This window comes from Capsicum annuum, chromosome 2 (genome assembly GCF_002878395.1).
Source record: "Capsicum annuum cultivar UCD-10X-F1 chromosome 2, UCD10Xv1.1, whole genome shotgun sequence".
NCBI lineage: Eukaryota > Viridiplantae > Streptophyta > Magnoliopsida > Solanales > Solanaceae > Capsicum > Capsicum annuum.
In genome coordinates, this window is record NC_061112.1 from 74,266,963 (window position 1) to 74,286,668 (window position 19,706).

Here is a 19,706-nt window from a genome sequence, read left to right on the forward strand (position 1 = left end):
GTTGATAATACACTTTCAAATCCATTCTTGCCTTCTCATTATCCTTTGTCCTCTCCTTGTTGTCCATGAAATATGAAAAATATTGTCAAAGAAGTTCTTCTTTGTATGCATTACATCAATATTGGTACGAACTAGATGGATCTTCCAATATGAAAAGTCCCAAAAAATGCTTTTTTTGGTCCAATTATGTGATTTTTCATAGTCATAAAATTTGTGTGGATCAGATTTAGAGATCTTAGGAAACCCTCTCATTTTTTCCCACACTTAATCTCCAGTTAACCTAGGAGGAGGCCTAGTCTTTTCCTCTTTTCTTTTATAAAAAGAATTCTTATTTCTTCTAAATTTTACGATTGAGAGGCAAGAATTGATGGTTACAATCAAACCAAGTAACTTTTCTTCCATTTATAAAATGAAAAGTTTTTGATTGTTCCATGCAAATTGGACATGCTAATTTACCTGTTGTACTCTATCCCGACAATATGCCATAAGCAAAAAAATTATTAATTATCCACATCAATGTAGCTCGCTTGAGGAAATTTTGCTTCTTCGACACTTCATAAGTTAGTGCACCATCTATCCATAATTATAACAACTCATCTATTAATGGTTGAAGATACACATTAATTTTATTCTTCGGATTGTGAGGACCTGAAATAATCAATGTTAAAAACAAACATAGGACAGACATACAAATATTAGGAAGAAGATTATTAGGAGTAACAATCACGGGCCAACAAGAGTACGGTGATGCTGACTGGCTATAAGGAGTAAAACCATAAGAACAAAGACCGAGCTACAAAGACCAAGCTAACATTCCTAGGATCTAAATCAAAGTCTGGATAGGTTCAGTCAAAATTTTTTCATGCTTCTCCATCTGAATAGTGACACAAAACACCTTCTTCCCTGTGATTTTCAGAGTGCCACCTCATGTGCTCTGCAGATCGAGTTAAAGTGTATAGTCATTAAATCCTAGGAATAAATGACAGGTAATGCATAGTCTTGTGTGGAACTTTTTTGCTAACCTTCTTTCCTATGTGTTCTTTATAGAGAGGTTCCTTAAAAACTTATATTCTATTATCTCTTGATCAACCTTGTAATACAACATACATTCATTAACGTAACAATCAATCTTTTGGCTAGTTAAACCAAGCCCCGCCACTAACTTCTTTGCCTGGTAGTAATCAAGAGGTATCTTATTATTCGGGTAGCTTGTATCCTTCATTAATTGTTCCATTGCATTAAAACAACCATGGTACATATTGTATTCAAATTTTATAATCATCATTGTAACAGCTGTAGACAACTCTGAATATTTACATCTGAGCCATAAGGGTTCTTGAGCTGAATTCAACATCTCATAAAATTTGGTAGCACCCATATTTGGAGACTCTTCTACAATAGGTTCAACATGATGATCAAGCTCTATACCATCAACATCATAAACCATACCTTGATACCTATTTATGTGTTCAGAGACTTTCACTAGAATGTTACTTTGACTATTTGAAGGCATGTCAAAACTATATCCTTGACGACTACTGGAATCACTTGAATGGACTTGTTTATTAAAAGTAATTGAAGGAGCTTCCTCGTCATGTGACGTACAATACCAATATCCTAGAGTGAAACCTTTTTTGAAAAGGTGCACATTAACTTTATCTGGTGTCAAATGCTTCACGCTCTTATAAATTTTACAAGGACACCTTATGACTATCTCGGACAAGTACTTTGGTTTACTGGAAGAAAATTTAATGAAAACTTCCACGTGTTTTATAAATTCATCTGTATATGCCACTTTACTAGAAAAAAGTCTATTTGTAAATTCATTTTCAATGCTCGAAAATATTTATTTTTTGAACCAAAAGATAACACATATATTTAAACACATAACGATAAAATTTAGGCACTGAATAATTTCCTATTTAATAAAAGTTCACTCTTCTAAGAACAAATATATTTGAAGTAATTTTTCATTCAATCAAAATATACATGTTACTTCGACTAAAGAATGTAAAAATAAAAGATGAATTCTGTATCAAAACATCACAAAGCTAATCTACAAACTCATGTTCGACCAACAATTTTAATTTTGTATCAAAACATCACAAAGTTATTCTAGAAAATCATGTTCGACCAACATATTTAACTTTAAAGATAAGATATATTAAGTAGAATAGCTGAATAATCTCATAAAACATGTAAATTATATTGATGCAAGGTTGTTATGAGTCAGAAATAGGTAAAAGTATAGTGTTGCAAAACTAAAATAATTATATACAAGTGTCTCCTCTTTACTAGTTTAGATCTTTAGATGAGGTGCTTCATACAATCCAACTTGATACCATTACAAATAGAGGTCATAAATTCAAGTCTCACTGTCACCCTTCAATAAAAATATTTTCACGTGCTTGATTTAAGGGAAAAAGATTGGTCACAAGAAGTGTGTTGCAGATCTAATGATCCTGTTAAGGGTATTGATTCTGTTAAAGTGGGAAAAACTCTTTGTGGGGCTCATAAAGTTATTAGAGCGCATAAAATGAATGTTAGTTACCATTCCAGGATGAAATATTTTGTAGGAAGAGGTGACAATTTGGAGCATGTTGCATTTTTGTCCCGTTGGTTGTCAAGGTATGTGCTTTCTGCTAGAAGTTATTAGGTTGTGGATAGAACTCTTTTCCCTATAGCAATTTATATTTCTGAAGGAATTCTAATTTCACTTGCTCCTGCTGCTCTTTCAAGTATTTATAGGGATCTCAACTTGCTTAAACAGTTGATTGTAGCTTTGTCTAAGAACTCTGGAAAAATTAGTAATTCTAGATGTATAAAAGATGATTCAGATATTATCCTTTGCGCTCCACTTCATTTTGTTCAGCTATGAGCTTGGAAGAGATTTACCAATTTGTAGTTTAAGCGTAGCACTTTCATCTACTTTAGGGAGCCAAGGGTAGCTAGATGGCATAAGGTGAAAAATCCAAAAAGTGTGAATCCAAGGAGTGAAATAGATTATACAGTAGAAAGTTTAGGGAAAGTTGTCTAGAACTCACAAAAAGATTAACGCCTTTGAATCTTGTGAATTTTTGCAGAAATATAATGAGGTTATAGAAGATGGCAAAATTCCAGATTGTGAAATGAGAGTTGTAAAATCATCAGATGATGATAACAATATACCAACTTCAGAATTTTTATACAGGAGGAAGCTTATGACAAAAGAAGTTACTGCATCTAGAACCCAAAGTTAATCTTCTTCAGCTTCAAGTGATGGAACTATCAGAGAAAGGGAGACTCTAATGGAATCAAAATAAATAAGCAAAAAAGTTGAGGCTTCAAACAGAAAGTTGGATAAAGATGGAGATAAGCCATATATAGTTAAGGAAATGGTGCCACAAGAGAGCAAAAATAACAATGACAAAGGTGGCAACAACCTCAACTTGCCAGATAGTATCAAACTTGAAAGTGAAAGTCCAAATGTAGAATTTTTAAGTACTAGTCTTGCTAAAACTTTATAAATGAGCAAAGATTCACTGGAAGCACTGGAGGTGACAACAACTTGTATATACACAACTGAAGAAAACACCGAATTTACCTGAGAATGATGCCTTAGTATCCTAAAGTTGAATGGAGTAGACAAGTGTTAGTTCAAGGTCAACTCCCCAGGCAAAAATTCATTTTATGGTTAGCTTTGCATAATAGGTTAAATACGATTGATAGAATACTGCAGTGGGTAAAAACCAATGACTACAGACTATGTGTTGTGGAAAGGGAAGATAATAGAAAATCTTGACCACCTATTCTTTAATTGTCCTTATTCTACAAGAATATGGATAGAGCTCTTAAAAGGGCTAGGCTATAGGACCATATGAGGCTGGAATCATGACGTAGCATGGCTAACTACGAGGATCAGTAAGAATAGACCTCAAGCAAAATTGCTTAGATTCTGCTATGCTGTACTAGTTTATCAAATCTAAGCTGAAAGAAATGCTAAACGGTTCAGGAATCAGGCAAAGAGACCATACAAAGACTTTATGAAATAGCACTGCAACTCCATATTGTAGGGAAACAACATCCTAAATGGGATCAATGCTACAACAAATGAATTTGTATCCTAGCTAGATAACTATTTGTATGTCTTTATCTTATAAAGCTAGTTTAGATATAATGTAAGCAGCTTTGAGACTGAAAAGTTTAGACTTATAGGATCATATGTAGCCAGCTTGAGTCCAAAAAGACTGACAGGTTTGTAATTTGGCACTTTGGGTTAAATGGAAAAACTTTACTATTTGACCAAAAAATCAACCAGAAGAAAGAAAGCAGGCAATTTGAAATAATTGATATTCTGAAACTTGAGATGAGAATTAGAAACCTTTAAAACCACACTGCTGGAAAGGTTCCAAGATTCAAGGAAAGGTGAAAACAAGAAAAAGCTAAACTACAGTGCTAATGCTTCTCTTATAGCGACTGCTAATAAAAATATATAAACAAATCATTCATTAATGGTTTAACCATTTAGATGAGACAGTTCACATAATTCAACAAAAAGAAAAAGGTTTAAAAAGTAGAAGCGTCACATTTAATATCAATTTTGATCAACCAACCAGAGTTTCATTCAACGAAAAGCCAAAATGTATAAAAGAGGAAGAACAACGATACATTCATGTTGATGCAATTAAATGAGATTCTGTGAATACTTCATATAGCGATTGATCTTTCCAACATTCAAATACTTTAAAAGTTAACAAAAAAATATTCCATAATAAAATTAAGTGATTAAATATTTAGTACGAAAAAACTAAACCATAAGAGAATAAGAGGACCGAAAGATTGCAAAATTAGAGAACCACAATCAAATATTTGTAATAAATATCATATAAATGAGCTTCTGTGAATACTTCATATAGCGATTGCTCTTTCCAACATTCAAATACTTTAAAAGTTAACACAAAAATATTCAATAATAAAATTAAGTGATTAAATATTCAGTAAGAAAAAACTGAACCATAAGAGAATAAGAGGACCGAAAGATTGCAAAATTAGAGAACCACAATCAAATATTTGTAACAAATATCATATATCATAGGTAAATTAAAATTCGTATAAATTTAAACAACTCCATAAAGCAACTCCACAACCATAATGACATCAAACCCGTAGACAATCCCACTGCGACTGAAAAAAAGAGTAAGAAGTACAAAAATAAGAAAATAAAAAAGATTCCAAAATAGAGTAAACTTCTTTTAAGTCAGTTCAATCATATGAAAGCAGTAAGAGATTATCTACTCACACTACCAAGCACATCAAAGTGAAGCAATCCATATCATCAGTTGATGAAAGTCAGATACACACAAACCAGAACCTTTCACTTCAAAATGATCAAGTGGGGATATTTGCAAGTGAAAAAAGTATGGAATTTACAGTAGAAGTTAAAGAAACTAAAATTTGAAATATTGTATTGCAGACTAACCTCTGATTTCGAATATCTCTGCAAGCAATTGAGACTTTGATTCTGGGTCTTCTCGTTGCCTGCTTAGAGAATTGAAAGTTGTGTCTCATTCTTCAGAAAAGAAAAATGAAAATTGAAAATGGAAGATTTGGAAGGTGGAGAGTCTAGTGTGAGAATGAGCAGTCAATGGGGGAAAAAGGAGGGAATGAATAGCTTTTCACGTTTTTGTCCAAAATTCTTGTTTCAACTTATATATTTTTCATACATTTTTTTGTTTAATTATGTATATAATTTCAAAACTACCTAATACTTTCAATTCAATAAAAATAAAATAATTTTTTTTATTTTATGTCGTGATTATTATACCTTACATCTCATACCCAATGACTCCTAAATGTACATTGCTTGCTATTATATTGTCATGCTTAACATGATGCCTTACAATAATATTGAAATCAACTTGTAGAAACCAATAGAAAAGCACTCTATTTGAGCCCTAAGTCATTCTTCCCTATCTTAGGCCGATGAAATTTCACCTCTTTAATTTCTTTGATAACCATTAATTCTTCAATCTCAATAACGAGCTAAGCTAAGGTTTATTTAGCTCAAATACATCTATGGTACCATCTATGTCAACAAACTAATTTCCTTGAGCATCTTTTGTTTGATTATATGTGTCCATCAATTTAATGCCTAATTTTTTTAATTTTATGTTTTCATTCTTCAAGTTTATCCTTTTCCTATTTAAATTGTTTAAGTCACAAAAATCCTACGTAAATTTCCAAGAAATATTTTCAGCTAAATTTATAGCAACACAATCCCCCAATAATTTCTCATGTAATAATTTCGTAGGTAAATTCTCAAAAATAAATCCCCAGGTAAATTCACAGCAAATAATTCTCAGGTAATAAAATGCTCCAGATAAATTTCCACCAAAATATCTCAACATAAATTCATAGGATAAATTACCTGGGAATTTTCCTATGGATTTAAAATATATATATATATATATATTTGTCCACATACCTGCGGATTTACTTAGAGATAATATACCTGCCGATATATTTTCTCAGGTAATGTCGCAAGTACGAAATTTGTGCAATATCGCACCAAAATTTACCTGCAAAATTTGTTGTAAATATATAGTTCACAGGTAATATATTTTAATGTTTAGCAATTTAAAAATTTCATAGGTAAATCCATATGTATTTCCTGCGATATTGTTCCCTAGGTAAGATCCCCAGGTAATAAGCACTTTTCTTGTAGTGCCATAATATAAACACCTATTTGGGTTCTGCACAACTATTACATACTAGATTTCTTCAGTCCATCTTCGATATCCCTCCTCTTAATAGTGTATAAGCCTTAGAGATCTTTAAAACTCCATTATGCAGCACTTGGAAAAGTAGTGTTGTTTGCCACCCTTATTATGTGAGCATATTTCCTCATACTCAGTATTTTCCTAATCATCCATGATGCCTGCTCAGGAATGAACATAGTTGAGATTTGTTGTTTCTTAATCAGATTTAAATTTTAATATCCTTTAATTAAAATTTTTTATTACAATACTATCAAGTTTTATCTTAAAAACTGCCATATGATTTTCTATTTGTCTGACATTTGACTTCTACTGATGCTTTTAGTTTTTGTTTTACACACACACACAAAAGTGTGAAGGGCCTTATAAATTACATTTGAAATTTTTACCATTCATTAAAAGTTCCCCTTTAGATAAAATCGTCTTTTCACATCTTCTATTTAAATTACAAATCCAATAAATTAATATAAATTTGGCCGACAGTACAAATGCACAATCAATATCCTATTCTAACTAAATTTGAACAAACAAAAACAAAAATTCTTTGCAAAACCAATAAATCAATATGAATCCATAAATTAGAGTATAAAAAAGAAAAAAAAAGGTGTCCTAATGAAAAACCTCAAAGTGGGAAAAATTGTGAAAAGTAAAAAACAAAACGTATATTAGAGTATTAGATACAAAATCCTTTGAAGAGTATAATTTGTGTGAAGGTAATTTAAATAATTTATTTTTCTTTTATGTACACAAAAATCAAAATCCTATTTTAACTAAATTATAACATACACGTTCATATTCAATCCAAAAAAAAGAAATAATCTTATCTATAATCTATGATCTATATCTATAATAGGATAGAAAATACTCCTAAAATAGGACTCTATTAAGAAAATACTTCTATAAATATTAAGATGCACGTTAAACTAGAGACGAAATCGGTTTACTTATTGAAAAAAATATGATTGATGCTCATCTAACTTGATTCGGTTGCATATCTAGATTGGTGGATGCTTAATTTTCTAACCCTCAACTTCTTTACTATTTTTGTCAACATAATAGAATTCAATGTCTATGTATATATATGTCTTCTTTGTTTTCATTCAAGTTATTCTTTAGAGTCAAAATTTTTGCTCAGACAAGAATTAATTTCATCAAAATTGAAGTTTTGTGATCAATATTGTATTATTTTATTGCAGTTTACATGATGAGTTTACAGGTGGTAAATGAATGTCAGTCGACTTTGATAAATTTTTTTAGGTAAATGTTAGGTTTTATTGTATTATTTTTATATCTCTGTTTTGAGATTTTTTTTTTGTGTAAATGTAAAGTTTAGTTGTATTATTTTGATATCTTTATTATCGTATTATTTTGTTATAGATTATAGGTGGTAGATGAGTGTTAGACGGCTTTGAGAAAATTTTTGTGTGAATGTTAGATTTAATTATATTGTTTTGTTCATCGTATTATTTGTTGCAGTTTACAGGTGATAAATGAATGTCGATCACTTTGACAATTTTTTTGGTAAAGGTTAGGTTTAATTAAATAAATTCTCCAAAAAATGTTAAATTTAATTATTGTATTCATCTTTATTATTTAAAGAAAATATCATATTTAGTGTACACGCTCGAAGCGCGTACACCTAAACTAGTATATATATATATATATATATATATATATATATATCCATGAAATTAATTAAGTACGCTCATGTACGTTCACCGCACCACAAATTGGGGGGTTAGATACCTAATGTATAATTTTATGTTTGGTTTCATGTTTGATTAAATGCTTATCATAATATTCCTTTGTTATTTGTTTTAATCTTATTAATTCTTCTATATTATTCTTAAGGTATTCTATATGTTCCATATCTTTTGTTTTCATGTATTTAATTAAATTCTTTTTCATTAGCATTTCTATTAATTTTATTTCTTCCATATCTTTTCTCCAATATTCTAAGTATTCGTAGTTTATCCTTTTAATCTTAGTAATACCAATCTGAATAATATTGTCTATCATCATGTAAGTCTATATCTTCTAATTCATATTCTATCCATTCTAGATTTAATAACTCTTCATCCTCAAAATTAAATATCTTTTCCCATATAAGTTTCTTTAGATCTATTATTTCTATATCCTTAAGTACATACAAAACAAGTATCTTAAATTTATTAATCATCTCATTAGATAAGTAGGTTGTCATTTTCAAATGATGCTCAGTTCCAAAGTATTCCTTCCAATCATATACATAATAAAATATGATCATCTTAGATTACTATATACCAGAATATTCTTAAATAACTATGTTCCTCTGTCACTATTAGCATGGTACGTTCGGGTACTTTTTCCCTAAACAGTGCCTCAACTCTGGTTACTACTCTATCACGTCTTCTCTGCCTTACCGATTTCACATTTAGGATGACATAGTTTTGGAAACTTTCTCCTTTTCCTCTTTGCTAATAAACTTTGCAACATATTATTCTTTGAATAGTGCTACTATATAGTAACTAATATGAACTTATTTTATCATATCATGATTGTTAGAAATTAATGGACTTAGCTATTCATAATCATAAATGAAAATACCTGTTCTTGTAGATTTGATAATTCTGAGCTTTGATCATCCATATCTGAGTATAAAAGTAAATATCTTATTGGATATTTGAGAGAATTTTTGATTGTTTACAAAGAAGGCTTGCTCTCCGTAGAAAGACTTGCCTTAGATTGTCGAATGGCCTACCTATTTATAATCTAAAAAGCGGGTAAACTATTCCTACGTAAACTATTCCTACTTTACATTTGTCCTCCTTTTACAAAAAGTAAAATTAACTTTAGAAAAAGTGCTGAAAAACTAAGCAATAATTAATGTACATGTCTCTTTCGTAACTTTTTATCTTGTCGGGGAATCTTCTTTATTTTCTCATTGGCTGGCTTTTTCCATCCTTATCTTCTTAGTTGATTTTCCTCCGTTTATTGTAGTTGTCTCTATCTTCTTTGTCATTGGTCTTGTTGTATCTGCCTTGATTGATTCTCTTATTCTAGTTGGACTTCTGGGATAACATTATCTTCTCTATTGCATCTTGAACATAGGTGATATGGGTATTTGTGTCCTATTAACTTACAGTATCTGGTCAATAATTCTTCTAAAATGAATCCTTTCTTAATTGCTCTTGTAGTTGGTTGTCTTTCTGGGTTAAGTAATGTCATTATCCACTTCTGAACTTCTTCCATATCTGATTGTCTTAGCGTTCTTAAATTTGACTAAATCATTAACTGATCTCTTGAATAATAGCTCCATATTAGGTTTCCATTGAGATAATTATTTGCTAGTTCTTGAATAATCGTAGATATTCCAATAATTTGCTTGTTTGCGTAGAAATCTGGTATCTTTACTTTTGGTATTTTTGGTTGCTGTCCAATGTCTTCTGGTATGATCATATCTCTGGTCAATCCAATTTTTATAACTTGTATAATTGGTTTGATTTCATCATATAATATTTCTGTTGGCGCAGTATAAAATTTTATGAAAAATAAATTTCCTTTGGTTATCTTTTTGTCGGTTATAAATGCTTTGTATATTTTTCGTATAGCTGATAATTCACTTCCATCTTGGGTATATATGGTATTAAGTAATCCATATCTGAAACAAGTTTTAACTAGGTTTGTACTGATCTTTGGGAGTGCAATTAGCTTGTTGTATCCGTGTAACTTTTGGGTTATATAGTCTTGGTTTGGTTCTTGGATATTTGTGGCTCTGGGTTTGAGGTTTAGGTAAGTTTGTATTTTGTGGATATTTTCTATATATGATCTGGTTATATGGTTATAGGCTTTTTTATCTTGGTTTAGACTTTCTAAATATGTAGTAGTTTGTGGGGGTACGAATAAAAGGTCTTTTTGTATTTTTGGTATAAATGGTTTATCAAATATCTTGTTCGGGTTCAATCCTTATTTATTAACTCCTTTGCTTGTACCTGCAGCTGTAGATTGATAAAGGTTATGGGTTTTATGGAGTATCCCAACGTCTCCTTTTAGCTCTGGATTTTTTATGTCTTCCGATCGATAGCTCTGCATTTTTATAGTCATGCTGTTGACTTATAGCTTTAGACTTCAGTTTATCTTCATTAGTCTTTAGATTTTCTATGTCATTGCCCATACTGTCCACTTTTAGTGAAAGTATAGTTAGGGTTTTGAGTACTTCTTCTAGTGTATTTTTTTCTGTTATATCAGTCTGTGTAGCTTTGTCTTGATATGTAGTCTGCAATAACATTTTTGTTAGTACTAATTATTTCAACTGTAAATATAAAATTTAATATATTTTAACACCAATCTCCATATTTCTTTTGTTGTAACTAAATTTTGTATTTTATTAGTTAGCCACCACCGTACCTGTGTATTATATGTTCGCACAATAAATTTGTTGTATACGATAAATGGTTCAAATGCTAATAAACATTTATATAATGAACATAATTCTTTCCCATTTATTTTCCATTTTATTCCTGTTTCATTAAATGTTCCCGAATAATACCTACAATGATGTTCTATTTTTTCGTTTTCATATTTGTATTTGAGTACTCCTCCGTAGCTGTACTCACTTGCATCTGCTTCTACTAGATATATAAAATTCTTGTTTTCATCTAGAAATTGTAATTTAGGTATTTTTTTACAAAGTATTTTATTTTGTACTTGTTTTCTATCTTCTTCATTGTAATTATATCCTACATCCTTTTTTAACTTTTTCTGTAGTGGTTTTAAATTTTCTGCTAGTTTTGGCATATATTCTATTACTTGGTTTACTAATCCTAAGAATGACTGTAATTTCTTTTTTGTATCTAACTCTTCTTTTGAATTTACTATCTTTTGTAGTATATGCTGTTGTATTTTTACTCTGTTTTCATCTATTTGTATTCCTAAGAATTCTATCTGATTTTTCATTATTTCTGCCTTTTTCTCACTTAGGCTTATTCCTAAATTTTCGATTATATTTATAAATTATTCTACTAATTTTAGATGTTCCTCTTTAGTCTTTGAATATAATAATATATCCTCTATGTATACTATACAATTAGGTAATTGTTTAAAATAGTTATCCATAAAATGTTGATACCTTTCTGGTGCAATTTTATATCCAAATGGTAGTACATTCCATTCATAAAAGCCTTGTAGTACTGTAAATGCAGTTAACTTTTTAGATTCTTCTTCTAGTTTTAAGTGATAAAATCCTGACTTACAATCAAACTTGCTAAAATAGTTATATCCTTGTATTTGTCTTATTTTTAATATCTTGTTTGGTATTGGGTAATTATATGTTATTATTTTTGCATGTAGGTTTCTATAGTCAATAACCATCCTGCTTTTCCCTCTTTTTTGTTCACTATGTTTATTTACTATAAATGCTGGGTTATTGTGTTTACTATTACTTTTCTGTATATATTGTTTTTCTAATAGTTCATCTTTGTGTATTTTAAATTCCTTTGAATCATCAAAATTATATGTTAATGGTTTTTGAGTTATTATACTATCTTTATTTACTAGTTCAATTTTCACAGTAGTTTTATGTTTTTCCCATCCTTTTAATGGATCATCACTATATAGTTGTTTTAATTTATTTTTAATTATTTCTACCTTATCTATTGAAAATATGGTCATTTCTTCCTTATTTATTGAAAATATTATTAGTTCTATCGTATCTTCAGTTGTTTTTATAGTTTCTAGTTTTTGCGTAATTTTTTCACTTCTTTTTATCCAATCAGTTTTCTTTCTTATTTTATTAGTAACTCTTTTTGCTCTAACCTTTTGTTTACATGGTGTTGTAAACTACCAGTATGTTTTAGTTATTATGTGTGGGTATAGTTTATCTAAAAATGACATTCCTAAAAGCATATCTTTTGATGTTAGCTCATAATTATAAATTTCTTCTATTGTTAGTATTTTATCCCATATTGGCGATCCAAGAAAATTCTACCAAGTAAAGATTCTAGACTGAAAACTATATCTGCTAAGCTAGTAGGGGTATGCATCAGTCGGTTCGATTCAATTTTATGTGTTATTAGCAGGGGCGGACCCACACATATTTTTGGAGTGCAATGATATGAATCGACCCACGAGGACTCGAATCAAAGATGTGGAAAGTAAAGATAGATAGGAAAATGAGGATAGAAAGATAGACACGAAATTGATATCGAAAGGGCAATCGAAGGACGTATCAAATCCTAAAACTCCCTTAATGACTATCAATAGGCACCTAACTCTTAGGGTGAGGGGATTACATTCACCTTACAACCATCGTTTCTAAGTAAAGTTTAACACATGCTTTTCCAAGCACTCAAACACTCCCATGGAGTCTCATGAATACATCATGTAAAAAATATCATCCAAAAACTAAGAAAATAAGCCTAGCTACCAAAAATTTATAGTTTGGATAAATATTATATAATTAGGGCCCAAAAGTGACCCAAATGTAAGAAAAGACCCACTAGGGGTTGTTTTGACACGCTCTTAAAATGGTAAAGTGGATCAAAAGTGCCTTGGGCGCATGACCCTTCCAAGGGGCTTTCGAGCCTTGTTTTGCACTCCTTCAACCTCGCCAAAGTCCTTTGACCCTCCTAAATGTGGCATCTTTTAAAAGCAATAAGGAGTCATCAAGTACCTCGAGCATCATACATATCTCATTCAAAGGTTCGGAGGCAATTTGGCTTGTATCATCCTCTCCTTCTTGAAAAGGATTCGACCTTAAATTCAAACCTTGCAAACCAAAGAAAGGTAAAAAAAATACAATATCCTCATGACATGAGGGTTAGGTTTAACACAAATAATCATATCATCATGCCAAGGTTGCCAACACTTAAGATATAACCAAGGATCCCCTGTTTTAAACATTGCAAACTTATCGAAGAATGCACAAAGGGGTTGGCTATGGGTTTCATCAAAAGATAAGGAAATCACAAAAGTCATAATGGCATCAAATAGTTCAATAGGTAAAATTACCTTCACCTTAGGTGCCATAAGACACAATTGTTTCTGTACCTCTTCAAGAGACCACATCAAAAGTGGTGCCTCAATTGGTTTTAAAGTCCACAAGATCCATATAGCATTGTCATTCAAACAAGTGAACCAATTAATAAGTTTCCTACCTCCACACAAAACAAATCCAATAATAGCATGAATATCATCATAAGCAAAGAGGTAGTATAGGAAGGAAATAATTGTAAAAGCATCATTCAAGGTGATATTATCTATAAGAAGGCCATTTGGCTCAAAATACATAGCACATAAGGCCCACAAGGATGGAATCAAGACATTTAAGCACATATGAATTCTTCCTTTCAAGTACATAGTCAATTTGGCATCCACAAGTTGGGATTCATGCAACTTAAGCACAAGTGTATCAGACAAGGATGCAAAGTTTTAAGCAACACCCAAAGGAGACAATGACACATTTGCCCGTGGGTTCTTAAGAATGATACCACCTTTGAGTAGGAGGTTATCATTCCTACTTATATAATGAGGAAGGGTATCACACGAATGGAGTTCATTCAAAGTAGTTTTAATAGAAGACTCTCTTCTTGACCTACAAGTGGCGAAACCTTGGTAAAAAAGGGAAACAGACAATGGTGAACTCTCTTGGTGCTTTTCATGTATCTCTTTTTTTTTAAAAAAACCTTCATCTTGGTTGAAGTTCTTTCCTTACACAATGTTGGTCCCTTAAGTGGATTGTGGATCCCCGAGAAAGACTTTTCATCATAGGGAAGGATACCAACACCCTCATTCAAACTTTGGTTTTCATGTGGACCAAGCAATAAGTTGGGTGTGCCACAATCACCATATCCAAATTTGGCACCGGGGTCAAATGGAAAGAGTGGCCATAGACATGGGTCTAGACAATACTCTTTTTCCCCCACTAGCTTCACCCAAACTAAAATATATACTCTTCTCATTAGCATAAACATCATCAAAAGCAAAGGGAGAGTAGAGAAAGGTATCACTCAAGTCAACTTCAACTAAGGTACCCTCATGCACGTACTTACTATTAGATTTAAAATCATCACCATGAGTATTATTAACAATAAGGTCACACAAAGTAGAAGAGGAAGAAATTTCCAAGTAATTGATGCTTTCTCTTTCAATGGAGGAATCCTCAAGAGGGGAAACATACCACCACCAATATCAAAGGGTTTATTACTTAGGCCTTTACAAGAAGTAAGAATTCATCCTTATAAATATAAAACAAGGGTGGGGTGTCATATAAAGGATCACATCCATAATTATTTTCTAAGCAACAATTACTTATTGGGTTTCTTAAAGATTCAAGCAAATCAAAGTTATCATCACCCAATTGATTATTCCTTTCCAAAACTTCACATTCCTTTCCCTTAAGAGTACTCTCATATTTCAAGAAGTGATTTCCATCTTTAGGAGGAATGTTGTTACACTATAGTGGGTTGTCATATGGAATATAGCCCTCAAGATAAGCCATATCAACAATGCTATCCACACCACTAGGTAATTCACTAGGAGTGATCTCATTATCTTCAAACAAGATATTATTCTTAAAGAGAGAAGGATCTATCTATGGAGAGGATGTAGAACATGCATGTCTATTCTCTAAAAGACCATTATCAAGTGTCAAAGATATTTCAAGCACATGATCATCTCTATGAGGATCTTCACTAAAGGACAAACTCAAAGGGTCACTCCCATTTTCTTGACTACCATTCTCAATTTCATCACTCACTTAAGGTTCTCTAATCACATTACGCACATCCTCAAGTGATGGACTAGTTTCACACACACGTTGATCAATACAATTTCCACAAGATGATGTAGTATCATCTAACACAATGGCTTCAACACTAGGTGGACACAAATTAATCTTACAAAAAGAGTCAATTCAATCATCAATAGGATCAACTAGTGTATCCATACTCACATTAGGTACATCATCATCAAGAGGTAAAGAATCATTAGACTCATATGTAGGTAAGCTACTAGTCACACTCAATGGGCTATTAGCCACACAATCATCTTTTTCATGCACATGGGTGTAAGAGTTATCTATTTTACCATGGAGTTCTTGAGCACATTCTTCTTTACCTTGGTGTGAAGGTCCTCCACAAGCTTTGGATTCAATTAGGATTTCCTTCCTAAGTTCTTCAAAAGGAATCTTCTATTTTACCACTTGTTCTTTTTCGCTTACAATGTTGGTACCTACACATATGTCCTTATTAAAAGAAGGACAAACAATGTTAGCTCCGGTTGGTGGCAACCCCTTCACTCCTTAAAGCCTCTCATTTTTCCTTTCTTAGGTTGCCACCTTGCACTCACTTACTTCTCTCAATCTTTTGTTTCTAAATTCTTTTTGGCTTGGAGTAAGTGACCACATTGCCTTGAGATTTAGGAAGGGTAGGTGGAAAGAGATGGTTCCCCCATTGCTCTAATACAATTTGAGGCCAATTTTGCACAGTTGGAATCTTATGTTATGCAAACCAATTAGAGCCCAAGCATAAGTGTCCATGTTCGAAGGGGGTCATGTCACACTACACTTCCTCAAAGTACCCATCTCGAGTGAAGGAAACCTTTACGCTCTCAAAGAATCTATAGCCTTCCAAGACGTGTGGGAAATGCTTGGACACTCGAGGTATCCCTAGATAATCAACCATAAGAGGAGTTATGTAGTTTGCGTGAAACCAATCATCAAGTATAAGAACACATCTCAAAACTCCACAAATCTCTACCCATCTTGAACATGCTTGTTTTCTTGGATCACTATTATAAAGCTTTGTATAACTCTTCGCACATAGATTAGCCTCAAGAACTCTTTCAAGACACCCCAAGTTTGGGTAGGAGTCCTTGAAAGTTTACTCCATGCTAAGGTCGGACCTTGAATGTACTTAAGGGCATATGTAGCTTGTTCGGCTTCGCTAACACTATCCTTGAAGACTCTTTCACATTGCCATTCCCAATCAAGGTAAACTTCGGAATCCCATTCTCCTTTGAAGATAGATAGAGTAGGAAGACATTGACTCCTACTATACCCTCCATTCATACCTTGGTTCCCGCTTTCACACATTTGATCATGGCTGTATTCATAGCCCCCATAATCCCCATCTTCTTCGTAGCCATAACATTCTTCACCACAATAATAGTTTCCTATGTCGTAGTCAAAATCATACAAGGCTATCGAAGACATGTTCCCATTATATCTACTTGTACCTACAAAATGAACAAACAAGATTAGCAGTAAAAATCCTCACCAACACTCGTATGAGCTCACCATTGTGATCCTTATAATTGGAGCGATAGTGCTGAAACTTCTTATACTCTGATGGATAATAAAGTGTCAATCTCTACTTTGTGGTCGGAGTGGATTCTTGTTTGATCGAATCAAAGAAATAAAAACTATTTAAGGAACTGAATCAAGAAACCACAAAGAATTGAAAAAGAAAATATCTTGAAAGAAATTGGACGATGAAAAAATAGGACTCAAGAACTAGTCAATCAACTTAGTAGATGAATTATTAGTTAATGAGTAGTTTAGGAATCAAAAGAAGAGTTTAGGAACCAAAAATATGAAATTTAGGAATCAAACATTGAGAAAAATGGAATCGAAAAGCTTGAGATGTGTTTGGAGGCTTGATTTGCGTTGGAAGGGGTTAATTTGCGTTTGGGGACCTGCTCTAGCAGGTTGGGCGCATCCCCAATGCACCTTGGATGCATCTGGATGTCCCCATACTGGTTTGACATTCGTTTGGGATGCTGTAGCAGTTCCAACGTAGGTCAAGGGCAGATGGGGCGCAAATCAGCCAACCCTCTTGGAATGATATTTTTGCCTCTCTTTTGGCCCCCCTTTGTCCTTTCTTTTGAAATATACTTGGAATCCTTTAGAAATGCTTCAGTACAAATAATTTTCCACACCTTTTATTTCTTCTTGATGGATCAAACAACTAATGTTAGCTGGAAAATTCTTCTTGAAGATAACAATTTCTTCAAGAATGTCAAGAACACGAACTTTTGCAACTTTTTCTCCTTAGCGTGGAATGAGTTGAAATTTCGAACCTAAGCACTTTTCAACATTCTAAACTTATTCTAAATATTATTTTGCACAAATTCTTCACCCAACACTTCAAATCTAGCAACACACCTTAAAAATATTGCAACCCACCTTAAACTTCTTCTTTTCAAATCCAAGCTTCCAATGATCGTATAAGGCTTAATTTCACTCCGATTTAGCTCGAATTTGATGTATGGACTCTAATAGTGTTAGGAAATGAAAATCTAACACACGAAATACAAGAAAATACAAAATCAAAGACTCAAATTTTGACTTAAGACCAAACACGTGAATAGTGACTTTTTTGTGATTTTTGATTTTGACAACTCTTTTTTGTTGATTTTCAAGATAGCAAACCCAAGATTGACTTCGTAGGAATGAGATCAAGCTCGGCTCTGATACCAAATGATATGAATCGACCCTCGAGGACTCAAATCGAAGATGTGTAAAGTAAAGATAGTTAGGAAAGCGAGGATAGAAAGATAAACACAAAATTGATACTGAAAGGGCAATCGAATGATGTATCAAATCCTAAAACCTACCTTAATGGTTATCAATAGGCATCTAAATCTTACAGTGACCGCAAAGGGGATTAGATTAGCCTTACAACCATCGTTTCTAAGCAAAGTTCAACACATGCTTTTCCAAGCACTCAAACACTGCTATGGAGTCTCATGAATACATCATGTAAAAAATATCATCCAAAAACTAAGGAAATAAGCCTAGCTACCAAACATTTATAGTTTGACTAAATATTACATAATTAGGGCCCAAAAGTGACCCATATGTAAGAAAAGACCCACTAGGGGCTGTTTTGACACGCTCTTGAAATGGTAGAGCGAATCAAAAGCGCCTTAGGCGCATGACTCTTCCAAGGGGCTTTCGAGCCCTGTTTTGCACTCCTTCGACCTCGTCAAAGTTCTTTGACCCTCCTTAATGGTAATCTTCCTCCATGTGGCATCTTTTAAAAGCACTAAGGAGTCATCAAGCACCTCGAGCATCATACGTATCTTATCCAAAGATCCGGAGGCAATTTAGCTTGTATCATCGAGCACCTTCTGACCCCGTCGTGAACTATAAATTACTATATAAAAATTTCTTAGAAATGATTATAGTAATTCAGTAGCACCCACAGGTCAAAAGCTTGGATGGTTGCTTTGGTTTGAAATTAGCCTGAAGGTGCGTTTTCATGCCAAGCATGTGAGTTCGAACCTTGCCCAAGTGTTATTGTTGCCGTCTTTTTTTACCTTCTTTTCTCCTTTAGCAATCTGACTTTTCCTTTCTATGGCATTACATATTTTTCTTCTCTTCTATTTTTTAATATTTTTTCTAAAACAATCTTTATATGTTTTTCTTGTTTAGTTTTTAACTTCTTTTTTAACGTTTTCCCTAGCTTCTCTCATAATTGTGTTCAAATAATTGTACATTTATACTTTATATATCACCTTACATAACAACTTTATGTTAAATGTTAGCACCCACAACCCTAAAATTCTGGGTTCGCCATTGGTTATTGGTTCGGTTTATCTATTTTTGATTTTTAAGTATGTAAATCAATAATCAACCAATAAGATATTCTTTTATCGGTTTTTGGTTTATTGGTTTTAGATACTTAACGGTTCGACTTTCAATTTAACCGATAAGAAAATAATCACAAATAGAAACAATAACAACTAAAATAAAAAAATAAAATCTTAGTTATCACCTAAATCCCACGCAATGCATTTAGTTTACAAGAATCTTCAAACTTGAACCGAATGTTAGATTGAAAAAAAAAGTTGATTCCTGATTGTTGGAAGCTACTAAATGCTTCAAACTTTCCAATACAACAATACCCGTATTTTATATTTTGCCTTTGTGGCCCTGAATAGGATAATACTTTGAGAATCACTAAATTGTGA

General features: G+C 32.4%; 1 long non-coding RNA gene across 1 annotated transcript; it reads right to left on the bottom strand.

Moving 5' to 3' along the window:
- Positions 1 to 941: 941 nt before the first annotated feature.
- Positions 942 to 9,454, bottom strand: LOC107858515. Its single transcript, XR_001671047.2, has 4 exons — positions 9,342 to 9,454; positions 5,459 to 6,557; positions 5,279 to 5,356; positions 942 to 5,163 (listed from the first exon to the last, which is right to left on the bottom strand). It is a non-coding gene; the product is annotated as an uncharacterized LOC107858515 (long non-coding RNA).
- Between the last annotated feature and the right edge of the window lie 10,252 nt (positions 9,455 to 19,706).